The following is a 23,015-nucleotide window of genomic DNA, read 5'->3' on the forward strand; positions in this document are numbered from 1 at the left end:
TGGGTTGGATTGTTGCATTTTTATCTCCCTGAACATCATAGTATTAAGAAATTTCCTTTGGCATTAATTAGACTTCAAAAACACTGTTTGTAAACACTGCATTTTTCTATCACATGAAAGAATTGACTAATTGAACAGTTTTTGTATTGTTACTCATTTATGTTTCCAAGTTCTGGTCTTTTAAATAATATAATGATAAATCTTATTCCATGAATAGTTGTACTAATCTGATTAGTTCCTTGTAATATTTTTTGAATGGAATTGAATCAAAGAGATGAAGATATCAAGGCACTCAATATATGCTGCCAAATTGTCTTTGAAGTGTTTTGCCAATCTGCACCCACATTAGCAGTGTTTGAGAATGATAACACTGATTATTAACTTCTATATCAGTGACAATTTGAAAGAAGGGAATGGTATTTGATTGATGTTCTAGTTTGCATTTCTTGGTGATGAGAATTAATCTTTTTCTCATGGATTCTTCAGCTAAAAATATTCTTTATTCATTACCAAGAGTAAATTTAAAGGAAAATACTAAGGAAAATCTATCAGTGTTGCAATCTGGCAAAGCTGAAAGTATAGCTAATATGCATAAATTTGTTTTCCTGAATCAAAATCAGATAGAACATAAAATTTTAGGTCATATGCCTGGTGTTTTTCAGGTTAAAAGAAATGTATACATTAATTTTAATAAAACATAAAAAGTCTTTTCAACTGGCTGAAGAAATATCTCAGAGTTTTAAAATTTATGTGGACCCTATAACAGAACATTTTAATTAGTCAAGCCTAAGTGACACACAAACATATGGAACCGGCAGTAATCTGGTTGCAGAATGATTGAGCAGTTGTGGGTGAAACAAGTTAAAGAGGATAATCAACATTAATGTTAATTTTTTTTTTTAGCATTAATGGCTCCTTAGTTCAAAGCTTCAGAGCTTCCAGGTGTCCATCCAGATGCCACACATTAAAATGGCCCTTTGGTGCACACTGAGTCACTCATGCAGGGCACAGAATAGCAACTAGCATGGAAAATTATTCTCAAAATGAAGGCACTAAAGGCACTTGCTTCAGTGTGCACATCTTTGACAGTCAGGATTAGCTCTGTTTCAATTTAAGAATTTTCTTAAATTTCTAAACCTATTAAGTCTGATCAATTTTTTTAAAGCAAAAACATTGTTGCACTTGTATTCCGCAATCTTCTTCAAAACTACAAACTGATCCTATAAATACTGCAGTAGTCGTGTAGCCCAATATTACACACACCCATATAACAAATCACACTTTCTTATCATTGAAAATTGCAAACATAAAGCACATTAGCCTAAAGCTGGTTGGATTTTAATTCTGTCTTCAGTAGACCGGACTTGAAAATAGGAATTCAAATGTAGGTTAAAATGGAAGAATTTTTGTTGACTGGCCTGAACAGCCTGACTATACAAGAATTAATGATCCTTCATTATCATGAGAGTGACTATTCCAATGCATATTTAACACCTTATGAAATAAGTGTAATCATATGAGGGCATTTTCAAAATTAATGCAGCCACAATGAGCAACATCGATCTAATGCTTTCGAGCTTAAAAATGTCAACTAATAGAATATACTTTTGTTTCAATATTTTACCAGTGGTCTCTTTCTGATCAAATTCCAAAGTGAATGTGATGGTGGTTTAGTCACTAAGTCAAGTCTGACTCTTGTGACCCCATGGACTGTAGCCTCCTCTGTCCATGGGGATTCTCTAGGCAAGAATACTGGAGTGGGTGCCCACTTCCTTCTCCAGGGTATCTTCCCGACTCAGAAGTCAAAGATGAGTCTCCTGCATTGCATGCAGATTCTTTACAAACTGAGCTACAAGGGAAGCCAAAGTGAATGATGAGCAACAAACGGGAACTATAGGAAAAAACTCAAAAAATATACTATATAGAAGAACTTCAGACTAAAAGTATATATGTACAAAGAAATGAAATGCCACTCTCAAATTCCTGGACTTGTTTATTGATAGTTCTGACAAGGTTGCTCATTAAATATTTGAGAAACACTTGATGGTATCATTTTTTTTTTATCATTACATTTTTATCCAATTTATTTTTGACAAGAGTCCCTAAGCCATACCCTGGGGAAAGAGCATCTTTAAAAAAAAAAAAATGGGCAAGCTCATATACAAATCAAACTTTCCATTTTCACTTGAAAAAGTGGACGTTATCATAGCACTGGATCTGAATTTTTTATCAAGAGAAAAATAAACAAGATAAGTAGATGTAACTCTCTTTAAACAGAGCCTGACCTCTCCACTTTGCCAGACTTGTACTCCATCATAAGTCACTCATTTATTTCATCTTTCTGGTCCCTCTTCTGGGTGGTATCATTTTTATTTATACTAGTTCTAGTTTGCTTTTCTTGGTGATGAAGATTAATCTTTTTCTCATAGATTCCTCAGCTAAAAATATTCTTTATTCATTACCAAGAGTAAATTTAAAGGAAAATCTATCAATGTTGCAATTTGTCAAGCTTGAAGCACAGCTGATATGCAAAGATTTGTTTTCCTGAATCAAAATCAAATAGAACATAAAATTTTAGGTCATATATTTGGTATTTGGGAGGTTAAAAGAAATGTATACATTAATTTTCATAAAACATAAAAAAGCTTCTTTCCTCACTTTATCCCACTGCTCTTTCCCACAACTTCCTTTATCCCACTGCTGTCTTACATTTTCCTACAGTATTTACAGTTCTCTGAAATTATCTTTAGTATTTATGTCCCTGGTTATTCCATATTGGATTTTATTGATATTCACACTTAGTTAATAACAGTGATTTTGTAAGATATTTAACCTGTGTGAATAATCAGTGTGGATACACTGAATCTGGGTTATTTTTAAGGTGATAGTATAACCTCTTTTTATAACCCCATAGAATACATGCCCAGTGGGCTACATTCCAAAGTGTCACAAAGAGTTGGATATGACTTAACAACTAAGCACAAGCACTAGCAATCATGTTAGATGGAACTTAAGGAGAATTGTGTTCATGTAGTAGAAAAGATTTTCCAAAGTATACTACCTATATAAAGCAAAGAGAAATATGCCCATTACCAATCGTCTGCCTCCTCTTAATCTTTATTCAAAGAAAAAGAAAAAAAGTATTACCAATGGAATATGGCCTATTGGAAAGAAGGATAGAAAGGTATTCATAACAAAGGTAGAAGCCAGGTTTAGGAAACTAACAAAGATACATTTTTAGGGCTGGGAGGGAAGGAAGGAGCAAAAATTCTTTGAGAAATAAAAGGCAAAAAATATTTAGGACATTCAGAGCCAGAGATAGGCATGTGGCCAGAGAGATGACAGGGTAACAGAAGGAGAAGGAACAGAGGAAGTTCAGTTCAGTTCAGTTCAGTTCAATCGCTCAGTCGTGTCTGACTCTTTGCGACCCCATGAATCGCAGCATGCTAGGCCTCCCTGTCCATCACCACTCACAGAATGTACTCAAACTCATGTCCATCGAGTCAGTAATGCCATCCAGCCATCTCATCCTCTATCGTCCCCTTCTCCTCCTGCCCCCAATCCCTCCCACCCCAGGGTCTTTTCCAATGAGTCAACTCTTCATATGAGGTGGCCAAGTATTGGAGTTTCAGCTTAAGCATCAGTCCTTCCAATGAACACCCAGGACTGAGCTCCTTTAGAATGTACTGGTTGGACATCTTTGCAGTCCAAGGGACTCTCAAGAGTCTTCTTCAACACCACAGTACAAAACCATCAGTTCTTCAGAGCTTAGCTTTCTTCAACAGTCCAACTCTCACATCCATACACGACCACTGGAAAAACCATAACCTTGATGAGATGGACCTTTGTTGGCAAAGTAATGTCTCTGCTTTTCAATATGCTATCTAGGTTGGTCATAACTTTCCTTCCAAGGAGTAAGCGTCTTTAAATTTCATGGCTTCAGTCACCATCTGCAGCGATTTTGGAGCCCCCCAAAATAAAGTCTGACACTGTTTGCACTGTTTCCCCATCTATTTCCTATGAAGTGATGGGACCAGATGCCATGATCTTCATGTTCTGAATGTTGAGCTTTAAGCCAACTTTTTCACTCTCGTCTTTCACTTTCAACAGGAGGCTCTTTAGTTCCTCTTCACTTTCTGCCATAAGCGTGGTGTCATCTAATATCTGAGGTTATTGATATTTCTCCTGGAAATCTTGAATCCAGCTTGTGCTTCTTCCAGACCAGCGTTTCTCATGATGTACTCTGCATATAAGTTAAATAAGCAGGGTGACAATATACAGCCTTGACGTACTCCTTTTCCGATTTGGAACCAATCTGTTGTTCCATGTCCAGTTCTAACTGTTGCTTCCTGACCTGCATACAGGTTTCTCAAGAGGTAGGTCAGGAGGTCTGGTATTCCCATCTCTATCAGAATTTTCCACAGTTTATTGTGATCCACACAGTCAAAGGCTTTGGCATAGTTAAGCAGAAATAGACATTTTTCTGGAACTCTCTTGCTTTTTTGATGATCCAGAAGATGTTGGCAATTTGATCTCTGGTTCCTCTGCCTTTTCTAAAACCAACTTGAACATCTGGAAGTTCATGGTTCACATATTGCTGAAGCTTGGCCTGGAGAATTTTGAGCATTACTTTACTAGCATGTGAGATGAGTGCAATTGTGTGGTAGTTTGAGCATTCTTTGGAACTGCCTTTCTTTGGGATTGGAATGAAAAGAGAAGAAGTTAAGGGGTAGAAATTGAAGAAAGGTTAAAAAAAAGACATCTGAAATATGGTGGCCTTATGACTATTACAAATAAAATATCACAGTCAACACTTAGTAAAACTATCGTGATAGTAAGGATCACATTGTCCATGTTAAAGGATTATTATTCTTATATTATTTGACCACATATGTATTATTCTAAATCATAAAAGAAATTAAAACAATTTAGAAACCACTGTTTTCTTTTTGAGAGAATTTACTTTCTTTTGATAATGTGTGCTAAGTCACTTCAGTCATGTCTGACTCTTTGTGACCTCATGGACTGTAGCCAACCAGGCTCCTCTGTTCATAGGATTCTTTTGCTAATACTATTCTCTATTATGCTGCAAAGGATCTCTTAGAGCCATTATCTATATGACAATATTTTCATAGAAAGGTTATTTAGGACAAACTAAGTATATTCAATGTAAGTAGATGCATTTTATCTCAAAGAAAGCAGATATTCACATCTGGAATAAGTATTATCAGGGATACTTCAGATCAGTTCAGTCGCTCAGTCATGTCAGACTCTTTGAAACGCCATGAACCGCAGCATGCCAGGCCTCCCTGCCCATCACCAACTCCTGCAGTTTACCCAAACTCATGTCCATAGAGTCGGTGATGCCATCTAACCATCTCATCCTCTGTCGTCCCCTTCTCCTCCTGCTCTCAATCTTTTCCAACATCAGGGTCTTCTCAAATGACTCAGTTCTTTGCATCAGGTGGCCAAAGTATTGGAGTTTCAGCTTCAACATCAGTCCTTCCAATGAACACCCAGGACTGATCTCCTTTAGGATGCACTGATTGGATCTCCTTGCAGTCCAAGGGACTCTCAAGAGTCTTCTCCAACACCACAGTTCAAAAGCATCAATTCTTTCATGCTCAACTTTCTTTATAGTCCAATTCTCACATCCATACATGACTACTGGAAAAACCCATAGCCTTAACTAGACAGACCTTTGTTGGCAAAGTAATGTCTCTGCTTTTTAATATGCTGTCTAGGTTGGTCATAACTTTCCTTCCAAGGATACTTAAATTATTAGTCCAATTTACAGCCACAAGAATTTCAGCCACAGTCACACCAGGAAATAGCCATTATCCAATAGGCTCCTTTATGTTCATCTTATTTAAAGAGATGGCCAAAAGTTCATCTGTTATCACATTTGTTTCCCAGTATTACACAGCATTGTCCCTATAAAACCTTGAGGGACACTGAGAGATAGACAGAAAAATGGCCCTCCTCAAGTAACATGGTTACTGGAGTGACTGGTCACCAATGATATTGAACTAAAAGCTGGTGCCCTGACACTTGAACTGGTGGTTTGGACATGCCTATGCTTTAGGGATATATTATTATCCACATAATATTATCAGCATGCTTCATTTATTGCTACAAACACACTGTTTTTGTTAAAAGTCAATTTCATTGCAGGGGAAGAACATATTTAAAGGAAAATTATACAAGATTCTTTTGCTTATGATGCACTTTTTATTATGAGAAAAATGTGCCTCAAAACCAAAATATTAAAGACAATGAAGTTCAACTGAATTACTGAATGTAATTAAATTACTTTGCTGTACACCTGAAACTAACACAAAATTGTAAATCAACTATATTGTAATAAAATTTTTTAAAGAAAGAAAACAAACAAAAAATAAATCAATGCCATTTGAATACTATATATATTTATATATTTAATATATATATTTATATATACATGTATACATATATATATGTAAAAGACAGCAAAGTTGAGAGTGTTAACAGTTACAATATACATAATGGTAAATAATTTTTCATCTTCAACATTTGACCACCAGAGCAAAGGAAAATATTTTAAATTCAACAAATACTATTTCTTTTAACAGCATATAATAGATACATTTTGCATACATTAAACTACATATTTAAAGTCTACAGCTTGACCAGATATACACCTGTGAATTCATCACCATTTTCAAATGAATTAATGAATCCACTACTCTCAAAAGTTTCTTGTGCCTTTTTGAGGTCTCCTCTCCTGTCATTCCAGATGCCATCCCATTTCCAGTCAACTGCTGCCCTACTTTATGCCTTTACAGATTGGTTTGCATTTTATAGAATTTTATACAAATGAAATAATACAGCACATACTATTTTTTCTGGCTTTTAAAATTCTGCATAATTATTTTGAGATTCACTCATTTATTTGCATGCATGCAAAAATTTATCATTTTTATTGATGAGTAGTATCCCACTGTATGGAGATATCACAATATATTTAAACATCTATTTGTTGACAGACATTTGGGTTGTTTCAAGATTTGAGGCTATTACAAGTGACGTTCCTGTGAACATTCTTGTACATGTATTGGGATGGATTTATGCTTTCATTTATCTTGAGGAAATATCTAGGAATTATAGGACTGTATCATATGATAGGTCTAACTTTTGGAACGTGCCAGACTATTTTTGAGTGTCTGTATTATTTTATGTTCCATCAACAGTATATGAGAGATACTATGTCTTCACATTCTTTCCTAAAATTGGTATCTTTTTAATTTTAACCATTTTAGTAATTTTTGGAGGTATCACATGGTGATCATAATCTGAATTTCTCTAATGATGTTAAACGTCTTTTCTTGTGCATGTTTACCATCTATCTATCTTCTTCCATGAGGTGTTTATTCAAACCCTTAACTCATATTTTTGTTGAGCTGCTATCTTATTATTATTAAGTTTTGGAACTCTGTATAATCTGGATACATTTTTCAGATATATGACTTGAAAATATGTCCTTTGAGTCTATGGGTTGCCTTTTAATCTCTTAATGTTGTCTTTTAAGAGCAAACATTTTCAATTTTGATAAAGTTCAATTTATCAATTTTACTGCTATGTATTGTTACGTGGTAGCTAAGAAATCTTTGACTAAACAAAGATCACATAAATTTTTCTCCTAGGTTTTCTCCCAGAACATTTTAGTTTTAGGTTCCACATTACAGTGTGTAATCCAATCTCAGTCAATTTTTGTATATAGTATGAGATATGAAGTGAAATGTTTTGGTTCTGCATATATATGGAAGTGTTTCAGTATCATTTTTGAAAACACTAATACTTATCCACTGAATTGCTTTTTTATTGTTGTCAATAATCAGTTGTCCATATATGTATAGACACTTTTGGGGTCTCTTCTCTCTTCTATTAATCATCCACCTGTCTTTATGCCAGTCTCACACTGTCTTAATACAGCCTTATAATTTAAAAATGTGTCTTGAAATCAGGAAGTATTATTCCCCCAGTTTTGAGATCTGATTTCAAAGTTGTTTTGGTATTCTATATCCTTTGCATTATTGTATGCTTTTAGAATCAACATCAATTTTCAACCCCTCAGAAACGTCTTCTGGAATTTTTATTGTGATTGTATTAAATCTAAAGATCAATTTAACCCATGAACAGAGTATGTATCTCCTTTTATTTAGGTCTTTATTGATTTTTCTCAGCAATATCTTATAGTTTTCATTGCATATGTATTTTACATATTTTGTCATATTTATACCTAACTGTTTCTTATTTTGATGCTATGGTAAATGGTATTATTTTACAATTTCTAATTGTTCATTGCTAGTATACATAAATGCAATTGATTTTGTATATTAATCCCACATCTTGCAAAATTCTTAAAATCAATTATTATTTCTAGCTTCTTTGTAAATTTTAATAGTTTTTTTAAAATATATGCAATCATATAATCTACAAATAAAGATAGATTTTATTTCTTTCTTTCCAGATGCCTCTTATTCTTTGACTTGAATCACTGAACTGACTTGAGCTTCTAGTATAATGAAGAATAGCCATGGTAGATCAGAAATACTTTCTTAATATTGGGGGAAAGCACTCAATCTTTTACCATTAAGTGTGATTTTAATTGTAGGTTTTCATTTCTGCCTTTTATCAGGTGTAAGAGATTTCTTTCCACTGCTAGTTTACTGTAGGCTTCTGTCAGGAATGGATGTTATAGCTTGCTAAATTTTTTTCTGCATTGACTGGAGTGACAATATGGTATCTCTCTTTTACTGATTTAAGTTATATTGATTGGTTATGTTAAAAATTACACTGACCTTGTATTCTAGAGAAAAATTCCAAGTATACATTAGTTCAGTTCAGTTCAGTTGCTCAGTCGTGTCTGACTCTTTGTGACCCCATGAATTGCAGCACGCCAGGCCTCCTTGTCCATCACTAACTCCCAGAGTTCACTCAAACTCACATCCATCTAGTTGGTGATGCCATCCAGGCATCTCATCCTCTGCCATCCCCTTTTCCTCCTGCCCCCAATCCCTCCCAGCATCAGAGTCTTTTCCAATGAGTCAACTTTTCTCATGAGGTGGCCAAAGTACTGGAGTTTCAGCTTTAGCATCAGTCATTAGTTAATATCCTTTCATATATTATTGAACTTTATTTCCTAATATTCTGTTTAGAATAGTTACATCTGTGTCCTGAGGTTTATTTGTCCACAGTTACCTTTCTTTTTAAAGCCTTTATATGATTTTGGTAACAGGACTTCAAGAACAGCACAGCAGCTTGAAGCTGATAGTGGGACACGAGCTCCTGCACTTTGTGGTACCCCACAAAAATGGTAATTTTTACTCTAAGAAAGATGGGGATCCACTTTGGCAGTTGGAAAAAAGTGCATGGTTTAAAACATTTATTCTACAGTCTTGAGTGAATATACTATGGAGTAAGATGATATATACGGACACATAAGTAGGGAGGTTACTGAATAATCTGGGTGAGAGATGATGGGCCTTGGACTTGGGTAATGATAATGGATGAGTGAAACATAGTCAGATTCTGATTGTACACTCAAAGCAGAGCTGACAATATTTGCTTGTGTATAAAGGCAATAAGAAAAACACAGGAGTCAAAGTGGGATCATTGTTTGTAACTCACTGGTTTAAATAAAGTAGCTACCATTAAGGACTCAGATGTAATCCAAACTCCACATATGAATTTAGCATGTAACCTGTATTAAAAAATAACAAAAAAACTATAAGAACACCTACAGTGAGTACAGAGAAAAGAGGAATTCTAAGGATCTGCCACTGATGTTTACAGGAGTCCAGACACATTGTGAGAGTTTTTCATACGTTATTTTGTGGCCATTAACAGTATTTTACAGCTTTGAGATTGCACTAGCAATGCTTTCAAGTTGACTCATAAGATACCAAAGAAACAAGCTGACACATAACACTTTAGGTTTCTATTTGGGGCTTCCCTGGTAGCTCAGTCGGTAAAGAATCTGCCTGCAGTGCATGAGACCGGGGTTCAATTCCTGGGTTAGGAAGATACCCTGGAGAAGGAAATGGTAACCCACTCCAGTATTCTTGTCTGGAGAATCCCATGGACAGAGGAGCCCATGGGGTCACAAGAGTTTCTAAGTGACTGACTTAGCGATAGGACTTAGCCACTAAACCATAACCATGCACTGTATTTAGAGTTTTGAACACTTGGCAGCGCTGTTGGATGAATATCAAGAGTGAAGGTTTTTGCTAACTTATGACTCATTAGGATATTTCTGATTTAATGTGGTTTCTTAAGAGGAGTATTTTTTTTTCCTTTCTGCTAGTCTGGACTAATAATTGTGTATTTCAGGTTTTCATTACCAATGACATAATAGGCCACTGGACAAGATAAATAAATTTGGCAGATAAAATGAAAATGGAAGTATCATTCAATTTAAATATAAACAGTTTCTCAATTATATACAAGCACAATAGCAATACCTACTATCATGGCCAACTTTATGTACATCAGAGTGAATACAGAAAACAGATTTTTCAAGTTTCAAGCAGTCTTCCTGTTCTCAGTCAGTTGAAAAGACAAAGCTAACAAACTCCATCACTGTCATTTGCTTCAATATATTCAACTGAGGAAAAACCTCTATTTTTTTAAATTCATTTGACTTGAATTTTAAAATCTATAAAAGTAGTGTATAATTTCAGAAAAGCAAAATTCACACTATTGTCTAAGTAACTGGAGACTTACTTAGAGTAAATAAATAAATGTTTTAAAGTATACAGGTACTAATTTTTGACATGGAATCCAAATGCTATTTATTAGATCTGACTACAGACAAAACTCTGTAGATGGGGAAACAGTGGAAACAGTGTCAGCTTTTATTTCGGGGGGCTCCAAAATCACGGCAGATGGTGACCGCAGCCATGAAATTAAAAGACGCTTACTCCTTGGAAGAAAAGTTATGACCAACCTAGATAGCATATTCAAAAGCAGAGACATTACTTTGCTAACAAAGGTCCATCTAGTCAAGGCTATGCTTTTTCAGTGGTCATATATGGATGTGAGAGTTAGACTCTGAAGAAAGCTGAGCACCGAAGAATTGATGCTTTTGAACTGTGGTGTTGGAGAAGACTCTTGGGAGTTCCTTGGACTGCAAGGAGATACAACCAGTCCATTCTGAAGGAGATCAGCCCTGGGATTTCTTTGGAAGGAATGATGCTAAAGCTGAAGCTCCAGTACTTTGGCCACCTCATGCGAAGAGTTGACTCATTGGAAAAGACTCTGATGCTTGGAGGGATTGAAGGCAGGAGGAGAAGGGGACGACCGAGGATGAGATGGCTGGATGGCATCACTGACTCGATGGATGTGAGTCTGAGTGAACCCTGGGAGTTGGTGATGGACAGGGAGGCCTGGCGTGCTGCGATTCATGGAGTCGCAAAGAGTCGGACATGACTGAGTGACTAAATGGAACAGAACAGACAAAAGTATTGGTAGCCACAGGTTCTACTTCCTTACCTTTATGTTATTTTTATACTTGGTGATTCTCAAAGTGTTGTCTCTTGACTTGAACCATCAACTTTTTAGAAACAGGCAGCGTCAAGCCCACTTCAGACCTGCTGAGTCAGTAGCTCTGGGGCAGTAGCTCTTGTATTTTATCAAGCCTGTTAAATGATTTTGATTTAAAGTTTGAGAACCACTGAGCTAGATTAAAGACTCATGGAAGAACAATAAAATGGAAGAATAAAATGAAGGAGAAAGGAGAAAGAGGAAAAGAAGATCATCCTGTATTAATGACAACCTTATGTGAACTAGATATTGCATGAGAGACTTTACATATATTTTTGGTTTTACAATCATCTTGCAACATAGCTATTGTTATTTCAATTTAACAACAAGTAAAGTCAATCTCATACAGGTTAAAATAAATTTTAAAACCCCATTTCACTTTTCTAAAAATACTGATGTTTTTCTTATTCTATGTTTCATTAACTTTCAGGGGAAAAAATTGACAGAAAACTTCAAATCTCTACAAAATAGGAAAGCAGAAGCATCCACTGATATAAATACTTTCTCAGGACTTTTCTGGCCTGTTAAATTTTTGTAATCAAGTGTCAGCTTAATTCAGTGATATCCCATCGTTAAGGATCCTACTGAAATTAAGAATCAAACTAATATAATCTATAAAAATTAGAAGCCAGTAGTAGTAAGACTTGCTTAATAGATCATCTTTATTCTCAGTGAAAGGGGAAAAAGTTAACTAAGAATACAAACCAAATTTGTAAGTAAAAGGAAAAATTCAAAAGACTTTTAAAGCATATCATTTTTAAAATTATTAGATAAGCATAGTAGGTACAGTTTAACTTTTCCTTAGAAAAAGTATATAAAGAAAACATGTAAGGCTTCATTTATGAAACAACATTCACTTGAAATAGAGAAAAATATGGACACTGAATGTCCATCGCATCTAAAAATGCCACAAACATTCAATAATAATTTTTACTCTAACCTATCAATATCACTTTTGACTTACCTCTCAGTAAAAGTTAGGACATAATCTCTTTCAAAAAGGCAATTCTGTTATATATTTTCTGCCCATGGTACATTTCTTGGTAGTCCACAAATAATTGCCCCTTGGATGAAGTAGATGTTCAAGTGTGCTGATATAACAATGAATATAATGCTGGGAAGCTCTGCAAAAGATAATTCATTTTAGTCATGTCAGCATCAATATATATTTTTTCCTTCCTGAGTCATTCTCAATAACAATAACAACAGAAATCATCGTTATGGTTTCCCTACTCACCAACTCTTACTAAACAAATCACAGAACAACCTGATGCCTAAATACAGATCATGACTTGGAGTAGAATGCAGAAATAAAATTCAGGTGAACTGTTGCAGAAGATGTACACCTAAGGAAAAGAAATATTTTGATAGACAAGCCATAGTCAGTTGTGCCAGAAATATTTGGAAACATTCTTCAGTTTTTTGACTTCACGTGTTGGCTTAGAGAAATAGCTTGAACCAACTATTAAATATATATTTAATATGTATTAAATATGAGGAAAATAATACTTTGTTACAGGTTAAACATTTTTTTTTCTTTATCTCCTGTGTTCATTTTTGTGCTCTTAACCTGGAAGAAAATCTCAAGACTCTGAAATAAATCAGTGGAAGAGAAATAAGTGAATGAATTCCTATTAACCTCTTTTCATCAGTTTCTGTCTTTAAAGTAATTGAAGAGGGCAGGGAGGGACAATGAGGCAGATCACAGAGGATTTTGAGGGCAATGTAACTATTCTGTGTTGTATTGCAATGGTGGATACGTACTATTATATATACTTAACCAAACCAATAGAATGTGCAACCCAATGGGTGAACTCTAAGGTAAACTACGAATTTGCATTACAATAATGTCCTGATTCAAGTTCATTGATCATAGCAAATGTACCACTGTGGTACATGATGTCCATAGAAGGAGAGTTTGTACATGTGTGGTGACAGGGGATATATGGGAACTGCCTGTATGTTTCAGTAAAACATCTCTAAAAAATAAAACATTAATTTAAAGGGGAATACATGGAAAAAAGAAGCATCAGAAAAAAGTCTGAAGATAAAATATTTTATATAAAATATTTATGCTTTGATAATATTTATACTTTCTAAACTCTGTTTTCTAAATTTAAAAAAATGTGCATTATGTAAATTCAGTAATTCTAAATAACTCATTTAAAAGAAAAAACATGGGTATATGTTCTATGTCAAGTACCATCTAAGGTACTAAAGATTCACTGATTAATCAAATGTGGCCATAGCTACTATGAAGCAAATATATCTGTGGGTGTATCAATCAAAAAAATAAAAACAGTGGATAAATGGTGAATCCATTAACTTTTGGTCTCCTGGCTGCTTTTTTTTTTTTTTTTTTTTTTTTTGCCTCACTGTGAAGCTTGTGGGATCTTATTAATAGTTCCTCGATTAGGGATGGAACCCATGTTCCCTCCAGGGGAAGAACCTGGAAATCCTTAATTACCTTGCTATATTTTAAAATATTTAAGGCATGTCTCCTAGATATATTAATCACATAAAGATAACAGACATTATTTTGTACGGATTTCTTGTTCCTTATATTGTCATTTAAATTGTGGCATTCTATACCTTCTCCTCTGGATTATTTCATTGTATTGTATTATGATTATCTTAAATGACTTTCAGAACAATCTCTCCAGATAAGATCTACCTCACATTAAGGAAAATTTATCAGTGCTTCCAACACCTATATACCCTTGCTTATTTTCTTCTTCTTCCTGCCAGGATATGTGACTCTCTGCCTGAGGGCAGAGTTTGTTGGCAGAAGCATGCTAGAGTCTTGCAGGAAGGTTATGCCACAAGTGTGATGAGCAAGGTTCAAGGATGAACCCTCAACCAAGTATAGAGCAGGTAGTGGATAAATACCCCAGCAGCCTTGCCGTTCAGGGGGAACCGCTCTGAGGCATGTTCTACAGTCTGTCATCAGACTCACCCAAGTGGGACAAAACCCTGATTATGCTGCACAGGTAACTTGCTAATAGCATTCTGTTTATTAACTTATTTCTCTTTCCATGCTCACTTCTCCACTCCTCTCAGTGTTTCCTGAGATTAATTCCCATATAAACTATTTGTATACAAAGCCAAGGCCCATATATCTAGATGTCCCATAGGCAGCTAATTTTCAAAATGTACAAAACCAAACTCATCTTCTCTGGATATCTGGACTGAATATTTTAGATATCAATAAACAGTGCCAACATTCACATTGATAGACAACACTGAGTATCATTTTAGATTCTACTCTTTTCTTTCTCCTCCAATTCCTGTCACCAAAACCTTTCAATTCTAACTTTCCACTATCTCTCAAATCTGCCCATTTTCTGCATTAGTGTGACCTATACCTTAGTTCAGGTTCTAACCAATATTGATGAACTGAATCAATTGGTCTTCTTTATAGAAGATCCATTTATCAATATCCTAACTCCTTCAATTTTATGGCAGCCCCAGTAGCCCCAGTATACACACTATAACATGACACTGATCTTTAGGACAGAAGGAAGGGAAGGAGAAAAGGAAGAAAGGGAATGAGGAAAGAAAGAAGGGAGAATAAAAAGAGAGATGAAAGAAATCTTATTATCAATCTGCTTAAAACCAAACAATGATTGGAAATTGCTTTCAGGTTAAAATTCAAGTTCCATGAGCACGGTATACCAGTTATCTACAGTCTTTCCTGAACAAAAATTTCAGTCCATCCACTTGACACATAACTACACTGAATACTGTACAATTCACAAAAGATTCCATGCTGTCCTTTACCCCAATGATTTCAAAGAATGTATACTAAAATAAGAGAGACTCAGAGACCACACTGTTTCTTAAAGCTAACTCATTAATTAAGGCTCAATTCTACTCTGACCTGCTTGATGACATCTTTTCTGATTCAATTCAAATCCAAAAACTGGCTTAGGTGTGCTTTCTGTTTGCTCATATTGTGCCATGTGCAAGACGCTGAGTAAAATATTGGGGAAAATATGAAAATAAAATATAGTCCCTGCTTTCACAGAATACACAGTCTAACATACAGTCTAGAATACAAATTGAAGAAATATATTTGAAGTGAGGTGTGAAAAAAATTCACTGAAAAGTACAAAATATCAAGATTTCTAACAAAAAAATCCAGAATTTTCAAAGCTGATTTTTCACAAAATGATTTTGGAATTATAACTTGAAATTTAAGTATCCTCAGTAATTATTCATGTAAAATATAAGCTATTTATTTATAACATCCTGCCTAGAAATAAAGAAAGAGAGGGGCATTTAGAAAAATAAATGATTTTCAACTGAAGAAAAACATTAATAGTCCTAAATTATTGAATACTGAGGAGTGCTTGCAACATAGATAAAAATTACAAGTATATGAATTGTTTTAAGGATAGAAATTCATTTCCTGTTTTATATTTATTGAACTTTTAAAACAAGAAAATAATAGAACATTAAACAAACATAGCACTGCATTATGAAAAATTAGGAAATGCTTAAAAAAAAAAGACAATCTCTTCAAACTCTAGTGGAAGGAATGGTTAGTAAAGAAAAATTTGTGTGGGTAAAGTACTCTGGAGAAATCAACTGATAGAACTGGAACCATAATTCCTCATGTTTCCAATCATCAAATAGGAGTTGACCTTAGTGCCCTCAATCGTCTCTGTCCGAATCTTCCCCTTTGAGTTAATAAAGCTCTGTATAAATTTGCCAACACAAGCTGCAGCCCAAAGCCCTGGTGTAATTAGTTGATGTATTAATTTGCCAGCTAGACATGAGTTGAGCATCACTATCATGGATTATAATGCCAAACACTAGCAGTAAAAGCCTTAAAGGAGGTTAAAAAAATCTAGGTTATATTCAGTCTTGAACTACTCAATGAAATTTTTAACATAGTAGACAAATAATTTTCTATAAGGAGAGTCAAGACTCCTCTCAATAGAAAAGCTGGCATCCAGTAGCATAAACAAACATGCTTGAAGAATTAGACATCAGCAACACCATAACTATCACAGGGGAAAAAAAAAAAAGAAGACTGAAAAGAAAAATGCTAACAATAAAACTATCCCACAGTAATTTAACTCAAATATTCTCTGTGTTACTAACTGATGTATTATTAAAATTCCATTTAGCTAAATGTTAAATCTGCAAAGAGAGAATATGTGAACTGTTGCATTTGATTTATGTTTTTTCTTAATTTTTGTATCTTCCCATAATGAAAGTATTATTTTATGTAGATTAGAAAAAATAAATATAGCCATTAATATTAAAAACCACAATTTAGTTAGATAAATTCAAGTCATCAATAACCTCACTGTAAATAAAAAAATGAATTAATCACAAACACAATTTGGAAAATACCTTTAGGAGTCAACTTCATAGGAAAATGGATGTGAAATTCATTAATCTATCCCCCCCCACCTCTTTTACTGCCTTGTCTTCAGTATTTCATTTTAATTTTGCATTATGATATAGGCACAAATATGACATACAAGACCACAGCAATATGTCACTGAGAATTGTGCCTCAGACATAGTAGAGACTTAAATATTGTGGAAAGAAGAGTTAAATGAATGAGTATTGAGCTCCAGCATTGCCCATAAGAAGCTAATAACATGACACAAATATATAATGAATACAGATGGTTGATATCATGAATAGGTTGTTTGTACTCATTGCCAAAAAAAGAATTAATGTTCTATTTCAGGCCATAGAATTAATACACACATTTGGGAAGCAGGAGGTAAAACCTACAAGATGCAATGGACAAAAGTCAACAGAAAAATATTCTTCTCACCTCACCCTAATACAAGCCAGAAGGAAAGGACAAAAGCATTAGAAAAATAAACATTGTTCTAGACAAAGTTTAACCAATGGTTTTAGAATCTACTAATAAAGACACAAAATGTCCATAATAATCAGTTTCAACAAGTCTGTTAGGTTTTTTTCACTGACTTACATTGTTTCCCATTGAGAATATGGCCTGAGTACCTTATTTGATTTCCTAATGCCCAAGAGATTCTTATCTCCTAACTTTATAGTAAACAAACAAATGTGGTTTGTAAGACTCAATCTACAGAGAACAATGGTATCTTGAAAAACTGTAACATAAGTTACCTGGAATCATTTTGCTGCTGTTGCTGCTGCTGCTAAGTCACTTCAGTAGTGTCAGACTGTGCATTAGGGAAGTGAAATTCTATCTTGCAATCTGTCAACATGTAAGACTCCAGAACCCAAATCATGATTCCAGTCTCTTCCCCACACCTAAGTTTCTTATGGTTATATTTATCTCAGTATCTGCATCTATAAACTGTGTTCACCTAGTGGTAACCTAGTTGCAAACCTTAATCTTATCATAGTTACCTGGAAATGATCCCCTAACACCCACAATTTCAGAAATTTCGTACTTTATTAATGACTTGGGATGCAGCAAAAAGTAAGAAAGGACATAGCAATGCATGTATACTGTGTGCTCAGTCATTTCTGACTCTGCAGACCCATGCATGGTCTGTAACTCGCCAGGCTCCACTGTCCATGGAATTTGCTAGACAAGAATTCTGAAATGGGTTACCATTTTCTACTCTGGGGGATCTCTCCAACTCAGAACCTGGGTCTCTTGCATGTCCTGCATTGGCAGGTAGATTCTTTACCACTGGACCACATGGGAAGCCCAGGACAATGCAATAGTCTTACACTGTTTTATTTATTCTATTCCCTTTCCTCTTTCTCTCCTTGGCCCAAATATCACCAATATAGCAAATAAACTCTCTACTTTATCTTATACTGATTTTCTGTATAATTTGTACTGATTTCCTTTTTTTTTTTTTTCCCAAGCCACAAGAAGACAAACAACAGAATAGACTTTTGCTGATATTTTTCCCCTACCAAGAAACAGGAGTAAAATAATCCGGTATTCTGGCTATATATAATTTGTCATCCCTAGTCACAAATCCTTTTTATGAATACTCCTTCTGATCCTTTTTTTCTTCTTTTGTTAGTCCCATTATATGTACATTTTATATTTCACAGTTGTCTCATAGTTCTTAAATATTCCTTTCTGTTTTTACTTTCAGTCCTTTATCTCTTTGGTTTTCATTTTGGGTAGTTTCTGTTGAAACATCCTCAAACTCAGACATTCTTTTCTCAGGTATGTCTGATCTAATAAACAAGGGCTTCCCTGGTGGCTCAGATGGTAAAGAATCTACCTGCAATGCAGGAGACCGAGATTTGATCCTCTGGTCAGGAAGATTCCCTAGAGAAGGAAATAGTTGTTCACTCAAGTATTCTTGCCAAGACAACTCCATGGACAGAAGAGTCTGGTGGGCTACAGTCCACAGGGTCACAAAGAGTCAGACACGACTGAGCAACTAACACATGACTGAGCATCATTTATTTCTGTCACAATATTTTTATCTCTAGCATCTCTTTTTTATTCTTTCTTAAAACTCTCCATCTCACCATGTATATTACCCACCTCTTCTTGCATGTTGCCTACTTTTTCCGTTAGAATCCTTATCATACAAATTATAGTTCTTTTAAATTCATAGTGTAATCATCTTAACATTCCTTCCGTATATGAGTCTGGTTCTGTAGCTTGCTCTTTCTTGTCAAAGTACGTTTTTTCCTTTTAATATGCATTATAATATGTTATTGAAAACTAGGTGAAAGGAACTATAATAAATAGGTGTTTGGTAATGTGGCGGCAAGTTGTGGGGAGAGGGGAGCATTCTGTAGTCCTTGATTAAGTCTCAGCCTTTTAGTGAGCCTGTGCCCTTGAACTGTGAACTTCATAGTGCTTCTCAGTACCCCACCCCCTCCTTAAATTAGGGAAAGATGGCTACAGGGCACTAGAGTTGAGTATTTCTCTTCCTCAGATTAGTTAGGCTCTCATCAAATCCCAACAGTTTAGGCTCTAGTAAAATAATTTCTCTCAAAGGCAGGCTTTATTAACTATAGCATTCTCTAATATGTTTCAGATGGTTACTTTTCCCCTCCTCCTGCTGGAAGCCCATAAAACTTTTTCTCCAACCTTTATGGTTATAACCTGGCAGATCCTGGAGGTAAAACTCAAGGAAATATGGAAATATCTGCCTTTCTCAAACTTGATGCCCACTGGAGTATTTAACTATGACTTGTCTACAATGAGCCTCCAGCAATTTGTCAGTTGGGGTTTGGGTTTTTGTACTTTAGTAGTAGTCCCCACTGAGGTTTCTGCTCTAAGAAATTGTTATTGTACTTATATGTGCCTGTCTTTCCCATGTTAGGAGCAGTGGTTTGCCTTGTGATCTGAATTCTCTGATGGATCAATGAAGAGCTATTAATTTTCAGTTTGTGCAACTTTTTACCTGTTGCTTGGGTGGAGTGATAATTTACATGCTGTACTGGAAACCGGGAGCCACTCAAATCCTTTTTCTAATTTTCTCTCTCTTCATCTGAATTAATCTGAGTGGCTGAACTCTGCAGACTATGTCATGATGGTACTTTGCCTCTGCTTAGGTTTGATCAATGAGAGATGCAGGTATCAGAGGATTAAATGAGATAGGTAGGTCTATTTCTTTCCTGGTTTCCCTTCTGTTTCATTGCAAGGTCCCTGCCAATAATTCAGCATTCCATTAACAAGCCCTTTTGCTTGAGCAGTTCTCCTTCTCAACAACTCTCTGGGCTAGAATATCACTCCATCTTCTTGTTGCAGGAATGCCACGGGTAGCAATTGGCTCCTTTCATTGCAGATCTGTGTGTCTCACCATTAATGTGTATTCTTTGAAATAATCTGCTCACTAAAATCATCTTCATTTGAACTGTTTGGGATGAATTCTACTTCTAATTGCAATCAACTAAATAGAAATAGGACACAGAACAATAACACAACTAAGTGTTGGCTATTTCTTGACTCTGCCATTACACTGAGATGTAACAGAGGGATCGGCATGGTGTTGTAAGAATCACAGTAGAATTAATAGTCCTAGAGTATCAAATAAATTATTTTAAAATTAATTTTAAATATTCAGAAATCTATTCTCTCCCTTTGTTTGCATGTGTTTATGTATTAACCTGTCATCTTATATTTTCATTGCTAAATAATTTATTTTATCTTCTTCAGAAAAATCTTCTCTCACCAACATTATTTTCTACTCTTCTATTCACTCAGTATGACTGATGAATAATGTACTTGGTGAAAAAGTTCAGGGCAATTGGCTTTGAGGAGGTTTAAATAGCTCCTTTAAATCATTTATTCTTCTTCCAATAAATGCAGTTCACTGAAATTATCAAATATGTACAAATTACACTCAAATATAAAGCCTGGTTCTTATATCTGACCAATAGTTAGTTTTTCTTATATCCTGTTTGTCAAGTAACCCACTTAAAATATCTTAAGAATATAATAATTGAGGCTATGTTCTTTAGTGCATTCTCTTTACAGATAAAATTGTAAAGAGATACATTTTACATTAAAAAAAATTAGTTCGCTTTTTTAAATAAAATAGTATCTCTATCAGTGTGCATGCATGCTGACTCTTTGGGACTCTATGAACCATACATACCCTGTCAGTCTCCTCTGTCCATGAGATTTTCCAGGCAAGGATATGGAGTGGGTTTTCATGCTCTTCTCCATACTAAAAACCTACAAACCTGATGGAGTTCTAACAAAATAAAACACACATTTTATCTAGCTTAGTGGCAGGAAATAAAAGGGAGGAAGGGAAATTATAAGTTTCAGAGTATCAGTGACTTTTGTTAGGAATTAGCTACCCACTAAAAGACCCTGTGCTGCATCAAAGATGTAAAAAGAAAGCATAGCAATGCAGAATTAATCCAAAAAACTTACTTGATCATTTTTAGGTAAATAAAAATATGAGAAAAAGGAAAAGAAAAAGGAACCAGTAATTCCAAGGAAAAGATGAATTGCTAATTGAAAGTGTTTCCCTTAAAATCAGGAACAAGACAAGGGTGCCAACTCTCACCACTACTATTCAATATAGTTTTGGAAGTTTTAGCCACAGCAATCAAAGAAAAAGAAATAAAAAGAATCCAGATGGGAAAAGAAGTAAAACTCTCATTGTTTGTAGACGACATGATCCTCTACATAGAAAACCCTAAAGATTCCACCAGAAAATTACTAGAGCTAATCAATGAATATAGTAAAGTTGCAGGATATAAAATCAACACACAGAAATCTCTTGTATTCCTATACACTAACAATGAGAAAACAGAAAGAGAAACTAAAGAAACAATTCAATTCACCATTGCGATGAAAAGAATAAAATACTTAGGAGTAAATCTACCTAAATAAACAAAAGACCTATAAAATAGAAAACTATAAAGCACTGATGAAAGAAATCAAAGATTACACACATAAATGGAGAAATATATCATGTTCATGGTTTGGAAGAATCAATATATATATATATTTTTTTCAATTCACATGATAGTATACATGTTAGAATGTCATTCTCCCAAATCATCCCACCCTCTCCCTCTCCCTCTGAGTCCAAAAGTCCATTATACACATCTGTGTCTCTTTCCCTGTCTTGCATACAGGGTCGTCATTGCCATCTTCCTAAATTCCATATATATGTGTTAGTATACTGTATTGGTGTTTTTCTTTCTGGCTTACTTCACTCTGTATAATCGGCTCCAGTTTCATCCATCTCATCAGAACTGATTCAAATGAATTCTTTTTAACGGCTGAATAATATTCCATTGTGTATATGTACCACAGCTTTCTTATCCATTCATCTGCTGATGGACATCTAGGTTGTTTCCATGTCCTGGCTATTATAAACAGTGCTGCGATGAACATTGGGGTACATGTGTCTCTTTCAATTCTGGTTTCCTCGGTGTGTATGCCCAGAAGTGGGATTGCTGGGTCATAAGGTAGTTCTATTTGCAATTTTTAAGCAATCTCCACACTGTTCTCCATAGTGGCTGTACTAGTTTGCATTCCCACCAACAGTGTAGGAGGGTTCCCTTTTCTCCACACCCTCTCCAGCATTTATTGTTTGCAGATTTTTGGATCGCAGCCATTCTGACTGGTGTGAAGTGGTACCTCATTGTGGTTTTGATTTGCATTTCTCTAATAATGAGTGATGTTGAGCATCTTTTCATGTGTTTGTTAGCCATCCGTATGTCTTCTTTGGAGAAATGTCTATTTAGTTCTTTGCCCATTTTTTGATTGGGTCGTTTATTTTTCTGGAGTTGAGCTGCAGAAGTTGCTTGTATATTTTTGAGATTAGTTGTTTGTCAGTTGCTTCATTTGCTATTATTTTCTTATAGTGAAAATGGGTATACTACTCAAAGCAATCTATAGATTCAACACAATCCCTATCAAGCTAGCAACAGTATTTTTCAGAGAAGCAGAACAAATAATTTCACAATTTGTATGGAAATACAAAAATCCTTGAATAGCCAAAGCAATCTTGAGAAAGAAG

Source organism: Ovis aries, chromosome 6, assembly GCF_016772045.2.
Source record: "Ovis aries strain OAR_USU_Benz2616 breed Rambouillet chromosome 6, ARS-UI_Ramb_v3.0, whole genome shotgun sequence".
Classification (NCBI taxonomy): Eukaryota; Metazoa; Chordata; class Mammalia; order Artiodactyla; family Bovidae; genus Ovis; species Ovis aries.